At 34.5% G+C, this 26,024-nt stretch overlaps 1 long non-coding RNA gene across 1 annotated transcript in view; it reads left to right on the forward strand.

The window, feature by feature from the left end:
* Positions 1-26,024, forward strand: part of LOC134728890 (uncharacterized) — a 70,964-nt gene that overhangs the window by 11,646 nt on the left and 33,294 nt on the right. The window contains exon 2 of the long non-coding RNA XR_010109749.1: positions 15,754-15,874. This is a non-coding gene — a long non-coding RNA (uncharacterized LOC134728890). The remainder of the gene's footprint in view (positions 1-15,753; positions 15,875-26,024) is intronic.

The raw sequence follows: 26,024 nt of genomic DNA on the forward strand, positions 1-26,024 counted from the left end.
CATTGAAAACAAAACAATGAAGTATTTTTAAAAAGTAAAATAGAGAAACCACCATTGTTAGAGAAAAGTTTGGAGTCATCTTCATGAAGGTGCTAGAGTAATCTGTGAGAATTTATAAAGCTGGGATAAAGGGGAAAATGTTCATTGAATCAATTTTTTAAATTATAGAGTGGGAGAGCAGAAAAAACAAAAACACCTGGCTATGGAGACAAAAAGAGGCAGTTCAAGAAAAGACAAGGGAAACAGCGTCACAGAACACAAGAGATTAGAATTTTAGTAGAAAAATGTGTTCAAATGATTTGAAAGCTAAGAGAATTTCAAAATTCTGGAAGTTTCCAGAATTAGTGATTGAAAAGTCATTGATAACATGTGATTATATGATATGTCTGAAGATGTTTACATACAGTAAGTAAAATTAATTATGAATTACATAAATCAACCCAATTAAACATATTATTAAATGTTATTTTTAATTCAACGATGTTTTCACTGGCTCTTGATAAGACAAATTAAATGACAAGTAAAACCATGTATTACATATGTCATTTTAGAAACGGAAAAAGCAAGATCAACACCAAGATGTAAATTTTCATTACATTGTTAACTTACAGTAATAACTATCTTTACTTTCTTTTATAAAATGAAGTTCTATATGCTTTCTCATTCTCCAAGAATCATTTAAAGAAATATAGAATGGTTGCAAAAACGTATTAAACATTTTGAAGAACTCTGTAAGTACAAAGTACACTCTGTGTTTATAATTGTTGTCATGTAGGAGTGAAATAGATACTTCCCAATTCTCTTAAATCTGTCAGTGGGAGATTTTTCTAGTTCTCATACTAAAATGCTATATAAAACTTAAAGCATTATGTAAATTTAAAATAAATTAAATGAAACTGGTAAATTCAGAGTTTGAAAAAATAACCACAGAAGAAAACAAAATTGGCCATTGTACTATCCTCCATTTTCATACTATGGCTCATAAATTTTCTGGCTGTATAAAAGACATGATAAATAATATGTCAATTGCACTTTTTTCTCTAAATTACTTAACAATAACTGTCTTGGAAACAGCTAAGGTCATTGACTGGGTTGGAGGTATAGATAGCTAGTTAAAATTGGACAAGAACTAGTTGATATTTCTGTTATCAAAGAAATAAGAGTCATTTATTTACTGTACTTATCTATGCTAATTAGTCTTTAGGACAATGTAGGTTACTGCAGTGGAAAAATTATGTTAGTTTCGCTAAGCTTCAAGGTCCTATCAGTAATATGAGAATTTCTAAGTTACAGTCTTATAATACTGTATTCATGTAACTAGTGACTAACACAATTCTTGGCAAAGAATTGATATTCAATAGATGAGAGCTTCTGACATTTTTATTATTATATTTTATTGATCATAAATTAAAAATTGCTACTAGGTTATAACATTTAGTTTAATAAAAGCATCTATGTCCAAAAACTTACAAACGTTGCTGCTAAGGTACAGACTGATGACGTTTTTACTCCCTGGAAATCAGCTTCTCCATTCTTTCAGAATAAAGTACATTTGCAAATTGTACCAGCTTATGCAAATTCCAGATAAAGTTCTAATTTAAAATATGGTTTTCTTTTGTACTTCTTGGGAATGTGATTCTATTCATTACTATCTACCCTTTCACATCACACTCAGAGATATATAAATATATTGTAGGATACTGCCATTATTTTAATTTAGAAGATTTTAAAATCTTGTCCTGAATATTGTCATTTTGAAATATGATTGTGTTTAAAGCTATGATTCCTTTTTACTGGATGAGCCTGCTGTCTTGCAGGGCCAATCAACATACATTACATTTTTAGAAAATATTTAAATAGCCAACAATATGTTTCATCCTTCCAAATTGAAATGAAGTTGTATCAGTCTTATATTTATTTTAGAAAAAATAAAAATAAGATTTGTTGTTAGATTTATGGTTTTTATATGACACATAAATGTAACCAATAGATTCATTAAAAATCATTTTTAAAATAGTAAATTAATGGAAAAAGAAACTCAGTTTGTTTAATTTTGGCCAAAGAATTTATTTAATTACTTGTTTGTTCGAGTAATTTTTCACATATGACCTAATCACAATCATTGTTTCATGCATTAATTTGCATTTTTCTCATATAGGAATGTATACGTGTATATATTTTATATTTTTCATTTTTTCTATAATACGTTCTTCATACTCTAGATTATTTTCCATAAATTTTAGCCCAGGCAGTTGTTTCTAAAGCAAGATATTTTCAAACTACTTATCTTGGTGTTTTAGTAATTCTAGTGTCTTAATATCGATTGCTTATACACAAGATGAAAGAGGTTATTTTCAGGGTGTCATTGTTTTAGTGGCCTTGTTTAAACTGCTCAGCAAAAAAAGCCAACCTGAGTGTCTGTTTACTGCATTATAAATTGCCTGTGTGTTGTATATTGGCATTAGGAACAGACGGAAAAATGGATACTATAAGGTGGAACTTCTTGAAAGTGTAAATTTCTGAGATCCTAGAACATCACATACCCCAGAGAGATCTATTTTGCCTTGGAATGTAGTTTAAGAACTCTGTTCATAATATTGTAGGAATTTCTTCTGCCAAACACTTGTATGAGGAAGAAGAAATATCCATTTGGATTGTTTAGGAAATTCAGATGGGAAATTGAATTTTGAGATACAAGTGATATAGTTATCCTTTAAAGAAGTTTTAAAGTATATAATATAAAACAAATTTTTACAAAAATTAGAGATAAAATGTTAAAGCTTACTCTGTTCTACATTACAAAACGTGACTAAAGCTTGCTGCAAAACAAGGGTAAGATTATTTTCCTCTTGTTAGTATATTGATACATATCTTTAATATGTCTTATATTTTTGTGTCTCTGGCTTTCAATTTTCTTCCTTTCAGAATATGTTTTGCTCAAATTTATTAAATGTTACTCGCTTTTGGAAAGAAGTTGAGTTTAGTGATTCAATTGACTATGTTGAAGTTAACCTGGAGTTATGAATAAAATATTGATCCAAAAATTGTTTTACTGTGAAAAGCAACATTTTATAAAGTATTTTACATAAGCCGTACTCAGTGTATATTTCTTGATTAAAGCTTTAATATAACTAGCATTGATTAAATACAACCTTTTAGTATTGATAGCAAGGAACATAGTTTGTACACTAAAGCATTTTATTTCTATTACCTTGCTTGTTCTTTCCTGGTTCAAACAAGATTGTCTAGAGAAACACTATTATTGCCTAATTTTACATATTGGGAGGCTGAGCCAAAAACTACAAGTAACTGATCCAAGCTCATTCAAGTCTATTGTTGTAATTCTTTATTAGTTCTGTAGCTTAGACAGGAAGCTCCTGTTTCTTTACGCACAAGGAACATAAGTAATATGCATTTAGTTTAAAATGATGATGGTGAGATGCTCCCAGAGCTGAATCTACATCCTTTATGTTTGTTAGTTGTGCTGTTTTGTCGGACCGCAGTGTTTCTGGGATCCCTTAGCATCAACTAAAATGATTAAGAAAATAAAATATTTTACTGATAAAGAATCCTTATTTCTATGTATTCATTGAGATGAAACTGTAACTTCTGCCTGAGAGGTAATGACAGCAACATTATGTTAAGGATTATTAAGGATGAAAAATGTCTGAAGGAAGGAAGAAACTGAGAAGTCTGTCTCATCCGAATCTCTCCTAGTAAAATAGTCATCTGTTGCTTTGCTGCCTGGTATCTGTTTAGCTTTCTGAAAACAGCACTCTGAATCTTTGTGTGGGAATTACCCTTTATCCCATTAAATCCAGTGAGAGAGTCCATGCTCTTACAGCTAAGGAATAGGCATGAGACCCGAGCTGCAACAAACAGACTTAATTTGCTGGGAATTTGAACTTTGAGCAAAGCTAGAGTGAAAAGACTGAGGAAGGCTGAAACTTATTCATCTACATTAATTGATGGTACCCTGAAGAGACTTACCTTGCTTTCCACTACCTAGTCCACCGAATAATTCTCAGTTTGGTTTTTGACAAATTATAAAGCATTCTGATATGGATTGGATTTGTGTCCCTGCCCAAATCTCATGTCAAATTGGAAGAGAGGCCTGGTGGGAGGTAATTGGATCATAGGGGTGGATTTTTCCCTTGTTGGTATTATGATAGTGAGTGAATTCTCATGAGATCTGATGGTTTAAAAGTGTGTGGCACTTCCATGTTCACTCTTTCTCTCTCCTGCTCCACTATGGTAGATGTGTTTGCTTTCTCTTCCCCTTCTGCCATAATCATAAGTTTCCTGAGGCCTCCCAGCCATGCTTCCTGTACAGCCTGCAGAACTGTGAGTCAATTAAACCTCTTTTCTTTATAAATTACCCAGTCTCATGTAGTACTTTATAGCAGGGTGAGAACAAACTAATACAGAAATGGTACTTTGAGTTGGGCTCTGCAATAAAGATACTTGAAAACGTGGAAGAAACTTTGGAACTGGGTAATGGGCAGAGGTTAGAATAGTTTAGAGGGCTCAGAAGAAGGCAGGAAGATGTGAGAAAGTTTAGAATTTCCTAGAGACTTGTTGAATGGTTTTGACCAAAATGCTGATGGTGATATGGACAATGAAGTCCAGGTTGAGGTCGTCTCAGATGGAGATGAGGAACTTATTGGGAACTGGAGTAAAGGTCACTCTTGCTATGCTTTAGCAAAAAGACTGGTGGCATTTTGCCCATGCCCTAGGGATCTATGGAAATTTGAACTTGAGAGAAATGATTTAAGGTATCTGGCAGAAGAAATTTCTAAGCAACTAAGCACTCAGGATGTGACCTAGCTTATTCTGAAAGTGTTCAGTCATATGTATTCACAAAGAAGTGGTCTGAAATTGGAACTTATATTTAAAAGGGAATCAGAACATAAAAGTTTGGAAAATTTGCAGCCTGACCATGCAGTACAAAAGAAAATCCCATTTTCTGGAGGGGCATTCAAGGCTGGAGAAATTTGCATAAATAAAGAGGAGCTGAATGTTAATAGCAAAGACAATGGGCAAAATGTCTCTCGGGCATTTCAGGCACTCCCTAGTGGAGCTGTGAGAAGAGAGCCATTATCCTCCAGATCCCAAAATGGCAGATCCACCAACAGCTTAAACCGTGTGCCTAGAAAAGCAGCAGGCACTCAATGCCAGCCCATGTAAAGCTGCAGGTGCTGTACCCTGCAGAGCCACAGTGGTGCAGCTGCCAAGGCCTTTGGAGCCCACCCCTTGCATGAGTGTTCTCTGGATGTGAGACATGGAGTCAAAGGAGGTTTTTTTGTTGTTGTTGTTGTTTTTTGTTTTTTTAGCTTTAAGATTTAATGACTGCCCTGCTGGGGTTTGGACTTGTATGAGGCTTATAGCCCCTTTGTTTTGGCCCATTTCTCCCATTTCAAATGGGAGCATTTACACAAAGCCTGTACTCCCATTGTATCTCAGAAGTAACTAACTAACTTGTTTTTTATTTTACAGGCTCATAGGCAGAAGGGACTAATCTTGTCTCAGATGAGACATTGAACTGTAGAGTTTTGAGTTAATGCTGGAAACAGTTAGGATTGGGGGAGTGTTGAGAAGAGGTAATTGTGTTTTGCAATGTAAGAGAACATGAAATTTGGGAGGGGCCAGGGGCAGAATAATATGGTTTGAATTTGTGTCCCTGTACAAATCTTATACGGAATTGAAGGAGGGGCCTGGTGGGAGGTGATTGCATCATACTGGTGGATTTCTCCCTTGCAGTTCTTGTGATAGTGAGTTATTGTGAGATCTGATGGTTTAAAAGTGTGGCACGCCCCCCTTCACTCTGTCTCTCTCTTGCTCTGCCATGGTAAGACATGTTTACTTACCCTTCACCTTCTGCCATGATTTTAATTTTCCTGAGGCCTCCCAGCCTTGCTTCCGGTACAGCCTGTGGAACTGTGAGTCAACTAAACCTCTTTTCTTTATTAATTACACAGTCTTGGGTAGTTCTTTATAGCAGTGTGGGAACAAACTAATATACATTCCATTTAGATTTTTGAGCTATCCACTATCTTTTCAATACATCATCTTTCTGATTAGCTTAGCTTTTATCAATTTCAATTGTTTGAGTAACGAAAATAATGCCTTAAAATGTTAAATTGCTAAACTTTTTACTACTCCCACCCCATAAATTACTCCTCAGTTCCATTCTTTCATCACAACACCAGAGAGGGAGTAGAAGTATGAAAGATATGTGTTAAGGAAGTCTAGGTGAAAAAAGATTAAGCAGAAAATCTGCGCCTTAGTCCCGCATAAATTTTTAAATGAACGGATGTGAAGGGAGGGTGACAAGTTTTGCAGTAATCTCCTCTACTGTGTAAGACTGATCTTACTGAAGAAAGGAGTATACAACACAGTTAGAGGGAAAGGTCAAAGAAAGAAGGCACTTTTAATTCTCCAACTATCTGTTTTGGAGTTTGGCAACCTTGACAAACTAGGACTATGACAAACTAGGACAAGTACAATTGAATATAATCTGTGCTGTGGTGTGTTTATCCAGGCTGAATGCTTTCATTTAACTTCTCTGAGACTACCCTGAATGTCAGTGGCTCCAGTGAGACACATAAAGTATCATAGTTCCTTTGTGTGCTCTGTTGCAAGATGTGATTCTGTGATCAACAGTACAGAGGACTCATTCAGGATAGAGTATGAATAGAAGTCACAGCCAAATCTCAGGGGATCTGAAGCACTACCAATAGGTGAAATGAGATTAAGCCAATATATAGGGACTCCTGGAGCTGATCTAGTGAAGAGTAAACCATTCGCAAATATCAAAGAGGTGAACAGTTAATAGGAAGAATTGATGTCAATGTCACCAAGGTCAGAAGGAGCAGTTGTTCTCTCAGCAGAAACTAATCCTAGCTAGCCATTTGGAAGCAGAGACCAAAAAGAAGCCAGAAGACTGTGACTAATGGCACTGTATCCTTTTCTGAGACCTTAAGAGCACACAAATCTTTTCCATAGCTCTGTATGTCATCTTGGGGAGGATAACAGAGAGGGATCAGGAAAAAGAGAGATTATTTAATAATTTGAAATGAAAGAGGCTGTAATATCATAAATTGGCTAATTTAACACTTGTTCTCTTTCTCCTTTTTAATCTATCAGATCATTTGTAGCTACAAAGTAAGAGAGGAAGTGACCAGTACTGACTTAGACAACACAGGTTTATTTTTATCTATATAACAAGAATTAAAGAGGTGGGTCATCCCAGACATAGTGCAGAGATCAAGATGATAATTTGGAGCGCATATGCCTCTTACCTTTTTTTAGTTTCCATCCTTAGTACGTCAGCAAAGTCTTTCCTCCTGGTTGTAATACAGCTACAACAGCTCCAACCATCACATTCTAAACACATTCAGAAACGGGAAGAAGAAAGCAGGTGACAAAGAAACACATTGAGAGGTGGGTGACAATGACAAAGGGTGTGAGAAAGACAGCCTTTCTTATATACCTTTCTCTTTTTATTAAGATAAATAGTTTCACTTCAAAAATTTCAAGTAGATTTTCCCTCGTGTTATATTGTCTACTCCAAGTTGGAAATGCAGTAGGAAAGGGAACATATGGTATTTTCATCCTTCATGGTCAGTGAAGGCTCTGCTAGCACGGAATAAGTGTACCTGCTGCATTCATGTCATCATAAAATCCTTACTAGTCTACTCTTTCCATTAAATCAGGTAATTGAGACTTGATAGTAAGGCTGTGGGGGTAATGTTTTACTGTGGAAAAAAACTAAAGTTTTACTCAGAAGTTGCTGGATCAAGTCCTATCTGTGCAATGTACAAGGCACGTGACATTGCATGTCATGTAAGCTTTCTAAATAGCCTCATGTTAATTTGCAAAATGAGGTAATCAACATCATATTCATCACTTGAAAGAGATAATGCATTTAATTGTTTTTATATTGAAAATTTTGTATAGGATGACTTTCATTTTTATTTGTATTCATTCATTTATTCAATAAATGTTTGTTTAAGAACTGCAGTTTGCCAGGCACTGATACAGGTTCTGGGGATACCACAGTGACAAAATAAAGTCACTGCTGGCATGGAACTTAGTTTCCAAGTGGGGGTTATGGCAGGAGATGGGCAATAAAGAGTAAACATATTATCATCTGATATTAAATTAAAATGTAAGCTTCATGAGAGCAGGGACTTTTGTCTGCTTTTCTCGGCGATTAGAACAGCATCTCGTACATAGTAAGCACTTAGTAAATAAACCAATGGTGATAAACGTTATGAAAAAATATAACAGTGTAAGGTGATACAGAGTGACAAGTGGATACTACTTAAGTTGGGGTTATTGATTTCATCCTCTTAGATGATATTTCAATGAAGACTTGATTGCATTAAGGATATCTGGGAGAAAAACATTCTGGGAGAGGGAACAGCATGCACAGATTTTCAAGGAAGGGAGAATGCTTGGCACATTCGAGGAACAATAAGAAACCCAAGGGGAGGGGGATGGTAGGAGATGAAACCAAAGTGGTAGATAGGGGCCAGATAAGTTAGGGCTTTGTGAATGGTAGGCAGGGCTTGAATTTGACTACTGGCAGTGAAGAAGATGGGATGCCACAAGAGATGTGTCATGATACGACATGTAAAAATATCATTCTGGGTGATTTCTTTAGCAAAGACTGTGGAAGGGCAAGCAATGCTATAATTATAATTGTTATCACACTATTACTATTATTTTATGATTGACTTTTTTGCTTTCCTTATTGAGAAATATTATTCTTTGAAAAGTAAGTCACTCTTTCTGCTCTGGACCTATTAATTCAAAGGAAGAAAACATAAATTTTTAACCATACCAAAAGCTTTTTCTTTCAATAACCTCAGTTAATAGGAAGTGAAGAAGTCACTTTGCCTTAAATGAATTTTCTTCCCAGAACCCTTGTTAAATGAAGTATTACTGAATATTGCTTTTGAAATAAAATTATGCTATAAACCTGGGGTGAGGGCAAAATTTTATTACCAACAGAACAAATGTTTTATAACAGTGGTTGCATGAGCATATGAAAACATTTGCAGACAAAAAACTCTATTTACTAAATCACGTAGAAATCTTTAAACTGCTTTTCAGGAAGGCTATTCAGAACAGACTTTATGCAGTATAAAAGCTATCTAGTTTTTTAATTTTATGATCGTCTAAAGTCAAAAATTAATTTTGGTTACACTTTTAGTTCTCTACTAGGTTAATAAGATGTCATGAACCCTTCATTCTATAAAACACTAGAAAATTAAACAATATTCTAAGTATTTACTAAAGAAGAGACAGAGACAAATGTGACTACTTCTTGACAACTGTTACATAAATTTTAATGTAAAAACGGTAGGACTAACAAAAATCACACCAAAATTAAAATGGCTTTATTTGTATATTTTATTATAATATATAGTTACAGGATTTGTTTTGTTATTTAAAATGGTATGGGAACTAAAGCGGGAACATGCTGTATGAGTGAACAGTTTTTTGTTTTTAATTTGAGATTTTTAACTGATAGCTATTCATGAAGATTATGGTAATAAAATATATGTTTCTTCTGACTCAACCATGAACTTTTGATAACATTTGTCCCCCCTTACCTGTTAGGGACCCATTCTAAGACCCTCAGTGGATTCCTGAAACCATGTATAGTACTGAAACCAAAGCCTATATATACTATTTTTTAAAATCTGATAACCCAGGTGGCAAATAAGTGACTAACATGCAGGTGGCATATATGGCATGGATACTTTGGACAAAGGGACGACTCATATCCTGTGCAGGGGAAGCAGGTTGGCATGAGATTTCATCACATTACTAAGAACGGTGCACAATTAAAAAATTATAAGTTATTTACTTCTGCAACTTTTCATGTATGAATAATATTTCTGGACTGCCATTGACTGCCTGTTACTAAAACTACAGAAATGGAAATTTTAGATAAGGAAGTACTACTGTACTTATTTTAGGAGTGTGGTGCTGATAATAAAAGTTATGCTTTTGTAAAATGATTAAATAGAATTTGTTACAAGGCTAGGTGTATTTCACCAATACTTTCCAGGTGCTGGTTTTTAACTGGAGATGATATCAAATAAATGAACTGTTTTTATGCTTATAAGCATCTTCTGTTAAAATGCAAGTAATCCTATAACTTCTTATGAATGTGTTTAATCAGATTTCCTTATAACAATGTTTTCAGGAACTCTCTGAAGATGGTGATTTGCAGCTGGAAATAGGGAAGCAGGGAAGAAATAAATTGAAAGCTTGCTATAGTCTGAATGTGTCTCTCCAAAATTAATATGTTGAGAACTAATCCCCAATACATTGGTATGAAGAGGTGGGGTCTTGGGGAAGTGACTGGGTAATGAGTGATCCACCCCCATGAATAAGATAAATGCCCTTATAACAGAGCACCCAGAGAGCTGCCTTGCTCTTCTGCCATGTAAGGTCACATAGACGGTGTCATTTATAAGAAATGGGCCCCCACCACACACTGTGAATCTGCTAGTGCCTTGATCTTGGAATTCCCAGCTTCTAGAACTGTGAGCATAAATTATATAGTTTATAAATTATCAATTTTGTTACAGCAGTCGAAATGGATTAAGACAGGGTTGGTTTTTTTGTTTTGGGTGAAAATATTTGAAAACCTGTTTGTTACATGCAGATTCAAAGGATAGAAAAAATAAGTTGTCTTTTAAATGACTATTTGTGCTCTTGAGAGCAAATAAAAAATTATCAAAAACAGATATAGAAAATGCACAAATCGTGATGCTCTGGCTTCCTCGGGGGGTTGGATTCCATCTCATTGACCTGGGAATTGGGTTGTTAAAGCATCTATATGAAACAGGAGAGGGATCTCAGGCCATGGGGGAGGTAAGTATTTGAGGGGCTGAAAATGACATTCCTTCTTAAAGCCACGAAAAGATTAAGTTCTACACGAATAAAGAAGTATATTCACCAGCCACCACCCCCACAAAAAATTTTCATCTTCAGAAGATTTTGAATAGAGAATACTTTTCTATGAGGATTCTTACCCATAGCCTACATTTCAAATATGTTAAGATTGAGATTTTTCATTATATACATTGTCTTATATCACCAGAAGAATAATTCCAAAAATTATCAGCTATTATGTTAGTATTTATTTTTACTAGTTCTCTCTAGAGCTTTTTTTCTGTAAGTAAGTTCTTTTATATGTTACCCTTATAGTATCCATTTATCTTAATTTTTTACCCAGTTGTCATCTCTGCTACACAGGACCCCTATATATCATGTTTTATTAAAGATTTTCATCCACTTATTTAGACACATGTTAGAAAATTATCTGCCATGAGTAAAAGTAAGCATGATTACAACAAGAGAAATACAGAAGAAATGATTATTTTTCAAGCAATTTGTATATTAAAACCGTGAAGAAAAAAATGTAAAAATTCAGATCTGGACAAAAGTAAAATGGAATGTCTAAAATGTATTTATAAAAAATATTATTGTTACAAACTCAGTGGGTCATTAAGCAACATATCAAATACAGCTAATAAAATGGCCCGAGATTATTTACTAGGATGCAGTTTAGAGAAATACCGAGGTGAAAAGTAAGTAAGAAATTAAGAGTTGTGGAAGATAGGTTGGCAAGGTCCAAACAACATCTCAGAGGAAGGTAATAGAATGGATGAAGGCTATGCATGTTGACAAAGAGGCTGATAATTTTCTGGATTTAATAAAAGCAAGTGGTTTTGCAGTCAACAAACAGAGGAAATATATAGCAGAAAAAGTAAAAAATAAAACCATCTTATAAAATTTTACTGAAATGTAGAGTACAAAAATGAAAAACAGCCCTAATAAAGGACATACTAGTTACAAATTAACTGGTTGCAAATACACCAACAGCAAAAATAATACAGTCCAGAAGATAAAAGAATAACAAATTCGAAATGCTAAAGCTGCAAAGATAAATTAGCTGTCAACCTAGACCCCTGCACTCAGTTAAATTGTTAATTAAGATTAAGAGTAAAACAAACATATTCTATTCAATAAAGACTTAGTGAGGCTACTGCTCACACAGCATCCCTGAAAACTATGATTCAGAGAGAAAGAAATTGAATTCAAAAGGAAGAAATGAGATGCAAGCAGGAAAGTTGAGCAAATAAATTAGTAAACCTAGAACTACGATAAGAAAAAGTGAAAATAGTGACACATTAATATGTGAAAACAAGGTTATATAAAAGTAATTTTTGAAAAGTCACAAGATGATAATTTTACTTGAAGTTCTATAAATTGTTTATAGTACTTAACTTAAAAATTTTAATGTCAAAGGTACAAATTCAAAATTTAATTATATTCATAAAGACAAATTAATGGAGTGTATAACATTCAAAACAGTGAAAGAGGAGAAGGAAATAAAACATATGAGCAACCAAAATTAAAAGGAAGAAATAAATTTAAAAAAATTGAAAGTATAATAAATTTCAAAAAACTAGCTAAGAATAAATGCACATGCATACTTGCTTTATTACACTTCACAGATACTGCAATTTTTACAAATTAAAGGTTTGTGGTAACCTTGAGTTGAACAAGTCTATTGGTGCCATTTTTCAACAGCATGTGCTCACTATAAAAATGCCTCTCTGGGTCACATTTTTGTAATTGTTCCAATATTTCAAACTTTTTTATTAGTATCATACCTGTTGTGGTGTTTTGTAATCAGTAGTCTTTGATGTTACTATTGTATTTGTTTTGAGGCTCCGTGAACAAGCACTCATATAAGACAGCAAACTTAATCCATAAACGTGTGTGTTCTGACTGCTCCTTCTATGATCTGTTCCCTGGTCTCTCTCCCTCTCCTTGGATCCCCTCATTCCCTGAGGCACAACATTACTGAAATTAGGCCAATTAATAACCCCACAATGGCCTTTAACTGTTCAAGTAAAAGGCAGAATCGCAAGTTTCTCACTGTAAATCAAAAGCTAGAAATGATTAAGCTTAGTGAGGAAGGCATGTTGAAAGCTGAGACAGGCTGAAAGCTAGGCCTCTTTCCCCAAACAACCACATTGTGTATGCAAAGGAAAAGGTCTTGAAGGAAATTAAAAGTGCTACTCCAGTGAAGACATGAATGATAAGAAAGCTCAACAGCCTTATTGCTGATATGGAGAAAGTTTTAGTGGTCTGGATAGATCATACCAGCCACAACATTCCCTTAAAACAAAGCCTAATCCAGAGGAAGGCTGTAACTCTTCAGTTCTGTGAAGGCTGAGAGAGGTGAGGGAACTGCAGAAGGAAAGTTTGAAGCTAGCAGAGTTTGGTTCATGAGGTTTAAGGAAAGAAGCCATCTCCATATCACAAAAATGCAAGGTGAAGCAGCAAGTTGTAATGGAGAACCTTCAGTAAGTTATACAGAGACCTCTCTAAGATCATTGATGAAGATGGCTACACTAAATAGCAGATTACCAAGGTAGACAAAACAGCCTTGGAAGAAGATGCCATCTAGAATTTTCATAACTAGAGAGAGAAACCAATCCTCTTCAAATCTTTTGAATCCTTGCTTCAAAACTTCAAAGGACAGGCTATCTCTCTTTTTAGGAGCTATTTGAACTAGTGATTTTAAGTTGAAGCCAATGCTCATTAACCGTTCTGAAAATTCTAAGGTCCTTAAGAATTATAGAACATCTACTGTGTCTGTGTTCTATAAGTGAAACAACAAAGCCCGAAGGACAGCACATCTCTTTACAGTATGGTTTACTGAATAGTTTAATCTCACTGTTGAGACCTACTGCTGAGAAAACAGATTATTTTCAAAATAATGTGGTTCATTGACAATGTACCTCACCATGCAAGAGCTTGGATGAAGATATCCAAGAAGATAAATGTTTTTATTCCTGCTAATGCAACATCCATTCTGCAGCCCATGGATCAAGAAGTAATTTTGACTTTCGAGGCTTATTATTTTAGAAATACATTTCATAAGGCTATAGCTGCCATAGATAGTAATTCCTCTGATGAATATGGGCAAAGTCATATTCAACTGAAAATTTTCTAGAAAAGATTCACCTTTCTATATGCCATTAAGAACATTTTTGATTCAAGGGGAAAAGTTAAAATATCAATATTAACAGGAGTTCGAAAGGAGTTGAGTCCAACTCTCATAAGCAACTTTGAGGGGTTCAGAACTTCTCACTATAGATTTGGTAGAAATAGCAAGAGAACAAGAATTAGAAGTAAAACCTGAAGATGTGATTGAATTGCTGAAATCTCATGATATAACTTGAATGGATGAGGATTTGCCATCTCATGATATAACTTGAATGGATGAGGATTTGCCTCTTTTGGATGAGAAAAGAAAGTGGTTTCTTGAGATGGAATCTATTCCAGATTTGCATGCTGTAAACATTGTTGAAATAACAACAAAGGATTTATCAACTAAATTCCATCAATTTGATAAAGCAGCAGCAAGGTTTGAGAAGATGGACTCCAATTTTGAAAGAAGTTTTACTATGGGGAAAATGCTCTCAAGCAGCTTGGCATGCAACAGAAAAATCTTTTGTGAAAGGAATAATCAATTAATGTGTCAAACTTCATCATTGTCTTATTTGAAACAATTGCAAAACCTGCTTAACCTTCAGCAACCACTAGCCTCTTAAGTCAACAGCCATCAATATCAAGACAAGACCCTTCATCAGCAAAACTACTATGACTTGGTGAAGGCTTAGATAATTGTGAGCACTTTTATTTAGCAATACAGTATTTTTTGATCAAGGTATATATACATGGTGATATGAATTAGCTATGTCCCCACCCAAATCTCATCTTGAACTGTAGCTCCCACAATTCCTGTGTTTTGTGGGAGGGACCTGGTGGGAGGTAATTGAATCATGGGGGCAAGTCTTTCCCGTGCTGTTCTCATGATAGTGAATAAGTCTCATGAGATCTGATGGTTTTACAAGGGGGAGATTCTCTGCATAAATTCTCTCTTGTCTGCCGCAATGTAAGATGTGCTTTTTGCCTTCCACCATGATTGTGAGGCCTCCCCAGCTATGTGGAACTGTGAGTCAATTTTTCTTTATAAATTGCCCGGTCTCAGGTATGTCTTTATCAGCAGCATGAAAACATACTAATACATATAGTTTTGAAAACATATTATTGCACAAGATAGACTACACTATAGTGTAAACATAACTTTTTTATGTACTGGGAAGCCAAAAAATTTGTGTGACTCATTTTATTATGATATTTGCTTTATTGCAGTGGGCTAGAACTACACTTAAAATTTCCTATGTTGCTTATATACGGGAAATTATTGGAAACTGTAATTGGATTACACTTGTATGTGATAGATATCTCAGATTTGATTTTTCAAAATAGTTGGCAGTTAAGGGGCTTAAAAATGATATGTTAGGCAAACCAGAACATGATGAATACTTATATGGGTAAATTAATATGAATATCAATCTAGATATAAGGGCAAAATAAAACAAAAACTAAGCTTACATTACTATGAAGAATGTGTAGTGGATTGTATTTTCCAAAAATGGCTGCAAGAATGTCTGTCTTCTTAAATGTTCTTTTAGAACTTTGCTAAGGCCCTAGGCAATGACAATGAGGGTTATTTTCCTGCCCACTGAATCTCAGCAGAGCTTTGTGCCTACCTTGATGAATGGAATGTGGTAGAATGGAAGCTGCATCACTGGTCAGGAAAGGTGACATGACTTTTGTTTGGTGCTCTTTTTCTTGATACAGTTTCCCTTGGAATCCAGTCACCATGCTGTGAGGAAATCAAAGCCAAAGGGAAGTTTCACATGAAGAGCAATCAAGTCGTTTAGCCCTCAGCCTGATGACCACCCTACTGACTGCTGCCCGTGTGAGTGAGCCATCATAAAAGCAAATCCATCAGTTTTCAACTGAGCCTCAGTTGAGGATGCCTGGGATAGAAACAAGTCTCTCCCATATAGATATTTCAAAACTGCATGTTGGCAAGCCAAATAATTATTGTTGTTTTATGCTGCTAAGTTTTAGAGATGATATGTTTTCTATTTAGCACTATATAATAAAAGCAGAAAGTGACTTCATAATAATAAAATAGCAAATTCAATAGGAATATGCAATAAATTGAATATTTGATAATAATATATCTTCAAAATATATGGAAAAAATTGGAGAATCAAAATAAAACATTTGTAAAAAATTTTAATATGTATATGTTTATATATTTGTTACAGATCATTTAAACAGATATAATATTAGAAAAAGTGTAGAATATTTGACAAATATATTTAAAAAATTGTACATAGTACACATATACAGTATCCTGTTTCCATGTATTAAAAATACATGTTCAAGCATTTAAGAATCATAAATATATTGTAATCGAGGAATCTCAATGGATACTAAAAATATAATGAAATACCATTAATTCCATTCATAATAAGCAAAGTTTACAATGTAACAAAATATTAAATCAATAACATAAATGAAACCTAAATGCAATTATATCATAAATTTAGAAAAAGAAAGTAGGCTGCAAAATAATGATATGTTAAAGAAATAATTAAGTCAGAAACTAGCAATATATTTAATGTTAAAAAATAAAGGAAACATTATATATTAAATAGTATGTGATGAATAAAGCAATATTTAATGCTAAAGCTTATAGCTTTCAGTATATATTAAAAGGAATAAAAATCGCAATTCAATAATCTAAACATCCCCATATAAATACTTCCTAAATGAACAAAGAACATAAACAAGCAGAAGAAAGGGAATAATTGATATGAGTATATTACATGAAATAAAAAACAAAGAAATATTTTATTACTTTCTGCAGCTGTTTAAAAATCTTTGTTAAGGAATAAATTTTTTCAAATAAAATCAAGGAAAACATAATATTAGAAATAAAAGGTAACTACAAAAGGGATTAAAATATGAAAATGTTTATGAAAATATAATTAGAAAAATTTGACTAGATAATTTTAGGGAAAAAATATGATTTTTTAAAGAGTAATAAACACTTACAGTAGACCTACAGCCAGTAAAGTATTTAAAATCTGTACTAAAGTTACTTCAGGCACAACTGTTTTGTCTCTTATTCCATGAAAATAATCTAATCTATACAGTGTCTCCTCATTTGATATGCCTAGAATAGAGTTAATAGAGAAATTAAGTAAGAAAAAGTGGAGAAAAGAATAATGAATCTCAATCCCACTTGTGAATATAAATACAAAAGCCATCTAAAAACACTATCTAAATAAGGAAAATAGCCTTGATTTAATGCAGGGTTGCTACAAAAGGCCTATAGTTTTACTGTTATTTGTGAAATTCCACAAACTAAACAAGTAGCTGAGAAGAGGTAATAAAAAGAGAACTAAAATCACTTAGAGCTTAAGGATGAGCTTGCTGTCAAATAACAAAACAAACAAACAAACAACCAGCTAGAGCAAAAAAGACATATAAGAAGGGAACATAAACAAGAATGACAGCAAATTTATCATCACAATCAATTCAAGGCATAAGATATTAGGGTAACATATTCAAAGTAAGCAAAGGGTTAATATTCAGAATACAGTGAAGACCTCACAAAGAAGTAAAAGACAACCGACACAAAATTAGCAAATAATATAAAATGATTTACAGAGAAATAAATCCAAAAGGCAAATAACTGTGAGAATATTTAACTTTAGTACTAATGAGAGAACAAATTAAACAACAGTATATCAAGCTGAGTCACACCTATTAAAGCAATGTCACCAAGTGTTCATGAGGATATGAGGGAACAGGTAATTTTATGAGTGGTTGGAGTGTAAATTGAGGCAACGACTTGAGGGGGCAATTGACAAAATACCTAATAATGTTGTAAATGTGTGTACACAAAGCCCAGAAAGTGTACTCCTAGATATACATTCTAGAAAACCCTTCATATATAAAGCTATATTTATCTTAGAGAAAACTTCACACTTAAAAGAATGTACACTAAATAGTATTGGAAGTTCTGGCCAGGGCAATCAGGCAAGAGAAAGAAATAAAGGGTATTCAAACAGGAAAAAAGGAAGTAAAATTGTCTCTGTTTGCAGTTGACATGATTGTATATTCAGAAGGCCTCATTGTCTCAGCCCCAAATCTCCTTAAGCTGATAAGCAACTTCAGCAAAGTCTCAAGATAAAAAAATCAATCTGCAAAAATCACAAGCATTATATACACCAATAACAGACAGAGAGCCAAATCATGAGTGAACTCACATCCACAATTACTACAAAGAGAATAAGATATCAAAGAATACAACTTACAAGGAATGTGAAGGACCTCTTCAAGGAGAACTACAAACCACTGCTCAAGGAAATAAGAGAGGACACAAACACATGGAAAAATATTCCATGCTCATGGATAGAAATAATCAATATCGTGAAAATGGCCATACTGCCCAAAGTAATTTATAGATTCAATGCTGTCCCCATCAACCTAACATTGACTTTCTTCACAGAATTAGAGTAAAGCTAATTTAAATTTCATATGGAAGCAAAAAAGAGCATATATAGCTGAGACAATCTTAAGCAAAAAGAACAAAGCTGAAGGCATCACGCTACCTGACTTCAAACTATACTACAAGGCTGCAGTGACCAAAACAGCATGACACTGATACCAAAACAGATATATAGACCAATGGAACAGAACAGAGTCCTCAGAAATAACACCACATATTGACAACCAGCTGATCTTCGACAAACCTGACAAAAACAAGCAATGGAGAAAGGATCCCCTATTCCATAAATGGTGTTGGGAAAACTGGCTAGCCATATGCAGAAAACTGAAACTGGACCCCTTCCTTACACCTTATACAAAAATTAACTCAAGATGGATTAAAGACTTAAACATAAGATCTAAAACCTTTGGTTTGAATGTCCTCCCGTAGCTCAGAGTAATTGTAATCCAGCATATAAACAGAGCCAAAGACAAAAACCACATGATTATCTCAATAGATGCAGAAAAAGCCTTTGACAAAATACAACAACCCTTCATGCTAAAAACTCTCAATAAATTAGGTATTGATGGGACGTATTTCAAAATAATAAGAGCTATCTATGACAAACCCACAGCCAATATCATACTGAATGGGCAAAAACTGGAAGCATTCCCTTTGAAAACTGGCACAAGACAGGGATGCCCTCTCTCACCGCTCCTATTCAACATAGTGTTGGAAGTTCTGGCCAGGGCAATCAGGCAGGAGAAGGAAATAAAGGGTATTCAATTAGGAACAGATGAAGTCAAATTGTCCCTGTTTGCAGACGACATGATTGTTTATCTAGAAAACCCCATTGTCTCAGCCCAAAATCTCCTTAAGCTCATAAGCAACTTCAGCAAAGTCTCAGGATACAAAATCAATGTACAAAAATCACAAGCATTCCTATACACCAACAACAGACAAACAGAGAGCCAAATCATGAATGAACTCCCATTCACAATTGCTTCAAAGAGAATAAAATACTTAGGAATCCAACTTACAAGGGATGTGAAGGACCTCTTCAAGGAGAACTACAAACCACTGCTCAAGGAAATAAAAGAGGATACAAACAAATGGAAGAACATTCCATGCTCATGGGTAGGAAGAATCAATATCGTGAAAATGGCCATACTGCCCAAGGTAATTTACAGATTCAATGCCATCCCCATCAAGCTACCAATGACTTTCTTCACAGAATTGGAAAAAACTACTTTAAAGTTCATATGGAACCAAAAAAGAGCCCGCATCGCCAAGTCAATCCTAAGCCAAAAGAACAAAGCTGGAGGCATCACACTACCTGACTTCAAACTATACTACAAGGCTACAGTAACCAAAACAGCATGGTACTGGTACCAAAACAGAGATATAGATCAATGGAACAGAACAGAGCCCTCAGAAATAACGCCGCATACCTACAACTATCTGATCTTTGACAAACCTGAGAAAAACAAGCAATGGGGAAAGGATTCCCTATTTAATAAATGGTGCTGGGAAAACTGGCTAGCCATATGTAGAAAGCTGAAACTGGATCCCTTCCTTACACCTTATACAAAAATCAATTCAAGATGGATTAAAGATTTAAACGTTAGACCTAAAACCATAAAAACCCTAGAAGAAAACCTAGGCATTACCATTCAGGACATAGGTGTGGGCAAGGACTTCATGTCCAAAACACCAAAAGCAATGGCAACAAAAGCCAAAATTGACAAATGGGATCTAATTAAACTAAAGAGCTTCTGCACAGCAAAAGAAACTACCATCAGAGTAAACAGGCAACCTACAAAATGGGAGAAAATTTTCGCAACCTACTCATCTGACAAAGGGCTAATATCCAGAATCCACAATGAACTCAAACAAATTTACAAGAAAAAAACAAACAACCCCATCAAAAAGTGGGCGAAGGACATGAACAGACACTTCTCAAAAGAAGACATTTATGCAGCCAAAAAACACATGAAAAAATGCTCATCATCACTGGCCATCAGAGAAATGCAAATCAAAACCACTATGAGATATCATCTCACACCAGTTAGAATGGCAATCATTAAAAAGTCAGGAAACAACAGGTGCTGGAGAGAATGTGGAGAAACAGGAACACTTTTACACTGTTGGTGGGACTGTAAACTAGTTCAACCATTGTGGAAGTCAGTGTGGCGATTCCTCAGGGATCTAGAACTAGAAATACCATTTGACCCAGCCATCCCATTACTGAGTATATACCCAAATGACTATAAATCATGCTGCTATAAAGACACATGCACATGTATGTTTATTGCAGCATTATTCACAATAGCAAAGACTTGGAACCAACCCAAATGTCCAACAATGATAGACTGGATTAAGAAAATGTGGCACATATACACCATGGAATACTATGCAGCCATAAAAAGTGATGAGTTCATGTCCTTTGTAGGGACATGGATGAAATTGGAAACCATCATTCTCAGTAAACTATCGCAAGAACAAAAAACCAAACACCGCATATTCTCACTCATAGGTGGGAATTGAACAATGAGATCACATGGACACAGGAAGGGGAATATCACACTCTGGGGACTGTGGTGGGGAGGGGGTAGGGGGGAGGGATAGCATTGGGAGATATACCTAATGCTAGATGACGAGTTAGTGGGTGCAGCGCACCAGCATGGCACGTGTATACATATGTAACTAACCTGCACAATGTGCACATGTACCCTAAAACTTAAAGTATAATAATAAAAAAAAAAGATCTAAAACCATAAAAATCCTAGAAGAAAACCTAGGCAATACCATTCAGGACATAGGCATGGGCAAAGACTTCATGACTAAAACACCAAAAGCAATGGCAACAAAGGCCAAAATAGACAAATGGGATCTAAATAAACTAAAGAGCTTCTGCACAGCAAAAGAAACTATCATGAGAGTTAACAGGTAACCTACAGAATGGGAGAAAATTTTTGCAATCTATCCATCTGACAAAGGGCAAATATCCAGAATCTACAAGTAACTTATACAATTTACAAGAAGAAAACTAAGGGTCCACCAAAAAGTGGGCAAAGGATATGAACAGACACTTCTCAAAAGAAGACATTTATACAGTCAAGAAATATATGACAAAAAGCTCATCATCACTGGTCATTAGAGAAATGCAAATCAAAACCACAGTGAGATACCATTTCACACCAGTTAGAATGGTGATCATTCAAAAAGTCAGGAAACAACGGATACTGGAGAGGATTTGGAGAAATAGGAATGCTTTTAAACTGTTGGTGGAAGTGTAAATTAGTTCAACTATTGTGGAAGACAGTGTGGCAGTTCCTCAAGGATCTAGAACCAGAAATACCATTTGACCCAGCAATCCCATTACTGGGTACATACCCAAAGGATTATAAATCATGCTGCTATAAAGACACATGCACATGTATATTTATTGCAGCATTGTTCACAATAGCAAAGACTTGGAACCAACCCAAATGCGCATCGATGATAGACTGGATAAAGAAAATGTGGCACATATACACCATGGAATACTATGCAGCCATAAAAAAGGATGAGTTCATGTCCTTTGCAGGGACATGGATGAAGCTGGAAACCATCATTCTCATCAAAGTAACACAGGAACAGAAAACCAAACACTGCATGTTCTCACTCATAAGTGGGAGTTGAACAAGGAGAACACATGCACACAGGGAGGGGAACATTACACACCAGAGCTTGTCCGGGGTGGGGGGCATGGGGAGGGATAGCATTAGGAGAAATACTTACTGTAGATGACGGGTTGATGGATGCAGCAAACCATCATGGCACATGTATACCTATGTAACAAACCTGCATGTTCTGCACATGTATCCCAGAACTTAAAGTATAAAAAAATGTACACTGAAATAGTTTTTCATAGCAATGTCAAGAAAATTTAAAATGAGGGGAAAAACCTATATTTCAGTATGATAAATGTATTTAGAACAAAGGAAAACAAATGCTCTGTTTTCTTTATGTATTGGGACATTATGTGTTGTAGCAGCTAAGATGGGTAAGATGTATCTTTAAGTATCATTGTGGGAAAAAAATCTCAAAAACACTTTATTGATTGATTGATTTTTTTTGAGAGGGAGTCTCACTCTGTCACCAAGCTGAAGTGCAGTGGTGTGATCTTGGCTCACTGCAACCTCTATCTCCCTGGTTCAAGCTATTCTCTTGCCTCAGCCTCCTGAGTAGCTGGGACTACAGGCACATGCCACCATGCCCAGCTAATTTTTGTATTTTTAGTAGAGACAAGGTTTCACCATGTTGGCCAAGATGGTCTGGATCTCTTGACCTTGTGATCCACCTGCCTCAGCATCCCAAAGTGCTGGGATTACAGGCATGAGCCACCACGCCCGGCAAAAAAAAAAAAAATTAAATGAATAAACGAAATTGCCAGTTGCTGTAGTATTACATAATTTATGTAATGTTTAGCAACATGCACATCAGTAGAATATATTCATTCTTCCAAATCCAGTATAAGTACAGAAACATGAGAGAGTAATGACATATATTTCGGAGTCATGTGTAGGTTTTTGTGTAGCATAGCAAAGTGTCCTCAGTCAGTTAGTAGTGTGACCAAGCATCAAATCATAGATAGATTCTACCTTGAAATCAAATCTAATTAACAAAGAGCTGTTAATTTTTCCACCAGCTGATCAACCAGAGTTGTTAATAAATACAGCAGAATTTTATTCTGTTATATTGGTAGAAGAAACTAAATTTATGTGATACAATATGTCACTGAAATACATGTAATTTTTAAGTTTATGATAACATTCATAAATTATAATAAGATTAATATCTAGAGACAAACTAATATTAGAGAAGACAATTTGAATTATGTATGAACATACAGAGACTACAATTTTCTTACAAGTAAATTAATTATATTAAAGCTGTAGATATTAATCAATTTTTTTAATTTTCTGGGATCAAGTATTCATAACTTAAAATATGACCAAAACAACTAACATTCCTTTAATAAATATTAATAGTGCCCATTTTACATAGCACTATTTTTGGAACAAAATGATTTCGTACAGTTCTGAAATAAAGATCTGGAAATTTGGGGGATAACTGACATCCTCACATCCCATGTCCAGAGCTCTGCACTTTTGCTATGCATGAGCGAAAGCTTATACATTTCTTAGATGGCATTTAAGAGTTGTAAAATACAGAACCTTTATACTGGGTGCCGTGTCTTTACTGCTTTCCTTAGCTAGACATGTGGCTAATTCCCTAACTATCTTCTAGTCTTTGCTTTTCAAGAAGGCTTACTCAAACTACTTTATTGTATTTTCAGTTACAACTCTTTCCTACCACATTCTGATCTCCCTTATCTTTCTCTGTTTGTTTTTTCCCTCAAAGCACGTAAGATTTTCTAATATGATTTATAATTTACTTATTATGTATTTTTTGCTTACTATTTATTATACTCTACCATAAAGTAAGTTTCAAAATCGCTTTGACTATTTCATTCACTGCTGGGTATACCTAGTACTAACCAATAAACATTTGCCACATTAATGAATGATAAACTACACTATAAATGTTGTAATAAATTACAAGGAGAAATTTATTATTTTAAAGAGTCCTTATCACTTTTTAATTTTCCATTAGAGAGATAATTTAATAAGTATTTGCTTAGCATGGTCTGAGCTAGAAAGATTGCCTGATTTTTCTTAGAAAGTTATTTATGATATTTTTCTGTCTCTAAAGGATCACTTCCATGACACCTCTCAGTTACATACATTTAAGATCTGCAAGCAGCCACTGAACTGGGAGAGAGATAGGACAAAATATTTTCTGTTAATAAAAATGTTACCACTCTAGGTCAAAAAAGAAACCTGGAGAGAAATTTGAATTGTTTTTAATTAAAAAAAAGAAAAAAATTCTTATCAAGGTTTGTGGAATGCAGTAAAATCAGTGTCAAGAGAAAAAAATATGGTGTTCATGCATATAATAGAAAAGAAGAAAGATCCATAATTAATCATCTAAGATTCTACCTTAGGAAAATAGAAAATAAGAGTAAATTAAATCCAAAGTAATCACAAGAAAGGAAACGATAAAAATTAGAGTAGAAATAAATAAATTTAAAAACATAAATTCAGTAGGAAAAAATCAGTAAAACCACAAACTGCTTCTTTGAAAAGATCAATAAAATTGATATACCTCTAGCCAGGCTAACTATGAATAAAAGACATAGGACAGACATTAATATCAGAAATAAAATAGGAAACATTATTATAGATCCCATAGACATTAAAAGGATAATCAAGGAACACTATTAACATCTCTATCTGCACAAATTCAATAATTAGGTCAATGAGACAAATGCTTTGAAAGACACAAAATCTGCCAAAATTCACACAAGAAGAAATAAACTATTTGAAGGTCCATGTCTTTTTAAAAATTGAATCTATAAGTAATACTTTTCCAAAACAAAATGCATCAGGCCTAGATGGGTTCACTGGTGAATTCTACCAAATATTTACTGAAGAAATTATACCAATTTCTATAATCTCCTTTAGAAGATAGAAATAGAGAAAACACTTCCAAACTCATTTTATGAGGCCAAAATTATTCTAATATCAAAACCAGACAAAGGCGTTATAAGAAAAACACAGATCAATATCTCTTATGAACACAGATCAAAAATCTTAAACAAAATATTAGCAACTCAAATTCAACAATATGTGAAAATACAGCTCTACTGTGTGGTATTTATACCAGGTATGCAAGGCTGGGTCAACATTCAGAAACCAACTAATGTAAGCCCTAACATCAGAAGGCTAAGGAAGAAAAACCACAGGCTCATATAAATAAATGAAGAAAAGCATTTGACAAAATAACAACATTTATGATAAAAACTCTCAGTTAACTTAGAATAAAGGTGACCATCCTGAACTTGATAAAAATTATCTGCAAAAAAACCTACAGCTAACATGGCACTGAATGTGAGAAACTCAACGTTTTTCACCTAAGATGGCAAGGATATCTCCACTCACCACTGCTTTTTCACATCTTACTTTAATTCTTAGCTAGCTAATGCAATAAGATGACAAAAAGAGGTGTACATATCTGAAAAGAAGAAATTAAACTGTCTTTGTTCTCAGATAACATGATCATCTATGTAGAAAATCTAGAAGGATGGACAAAGAAACTCCTAGAACTAATGAGCAACTATAGGAATGTTGCAGGACACAAGGTTCATGTATATAATTCAATGGCTTTTCTATATACAAGCAATGCACAAGTGGAACTTTAAATTAAAAACACAATGCTGTTTAAATTACCACCACAAAAATGAAACACTTAGGTATAAACTTAACAAAATCTGTACAAGATCTATATGACAAAAACTACAGGCAGGGGAGGAGCCAAGATGGCCGAATAGGAACAGCTCTGGTCTACAGCTCCCAGCGTGAGCGACGCAGAAGACCGGTGATTTCTGCATTTCCATCTGAGGTACTGGGTTCATCTCACTAGGGAGTGCCAGACAGTGGGCGCAGGCCAG

The sequence above is a fragment of the Pan paniscus genome, chromosome 15, assembly GCF_029289425.2.
Source record: "Pan paniscus chromosome 15, NHGRI_mPanPan1-v2.0_pri, whole genome shotgun sequence".
In the NCBI taxonomy this organism is placed as follows: domain Eukaryota; kingdom Metazoa; phylum Chordata; class Mammalia; order Primates; family Hominidae; genus Pan; species Pan paniscus.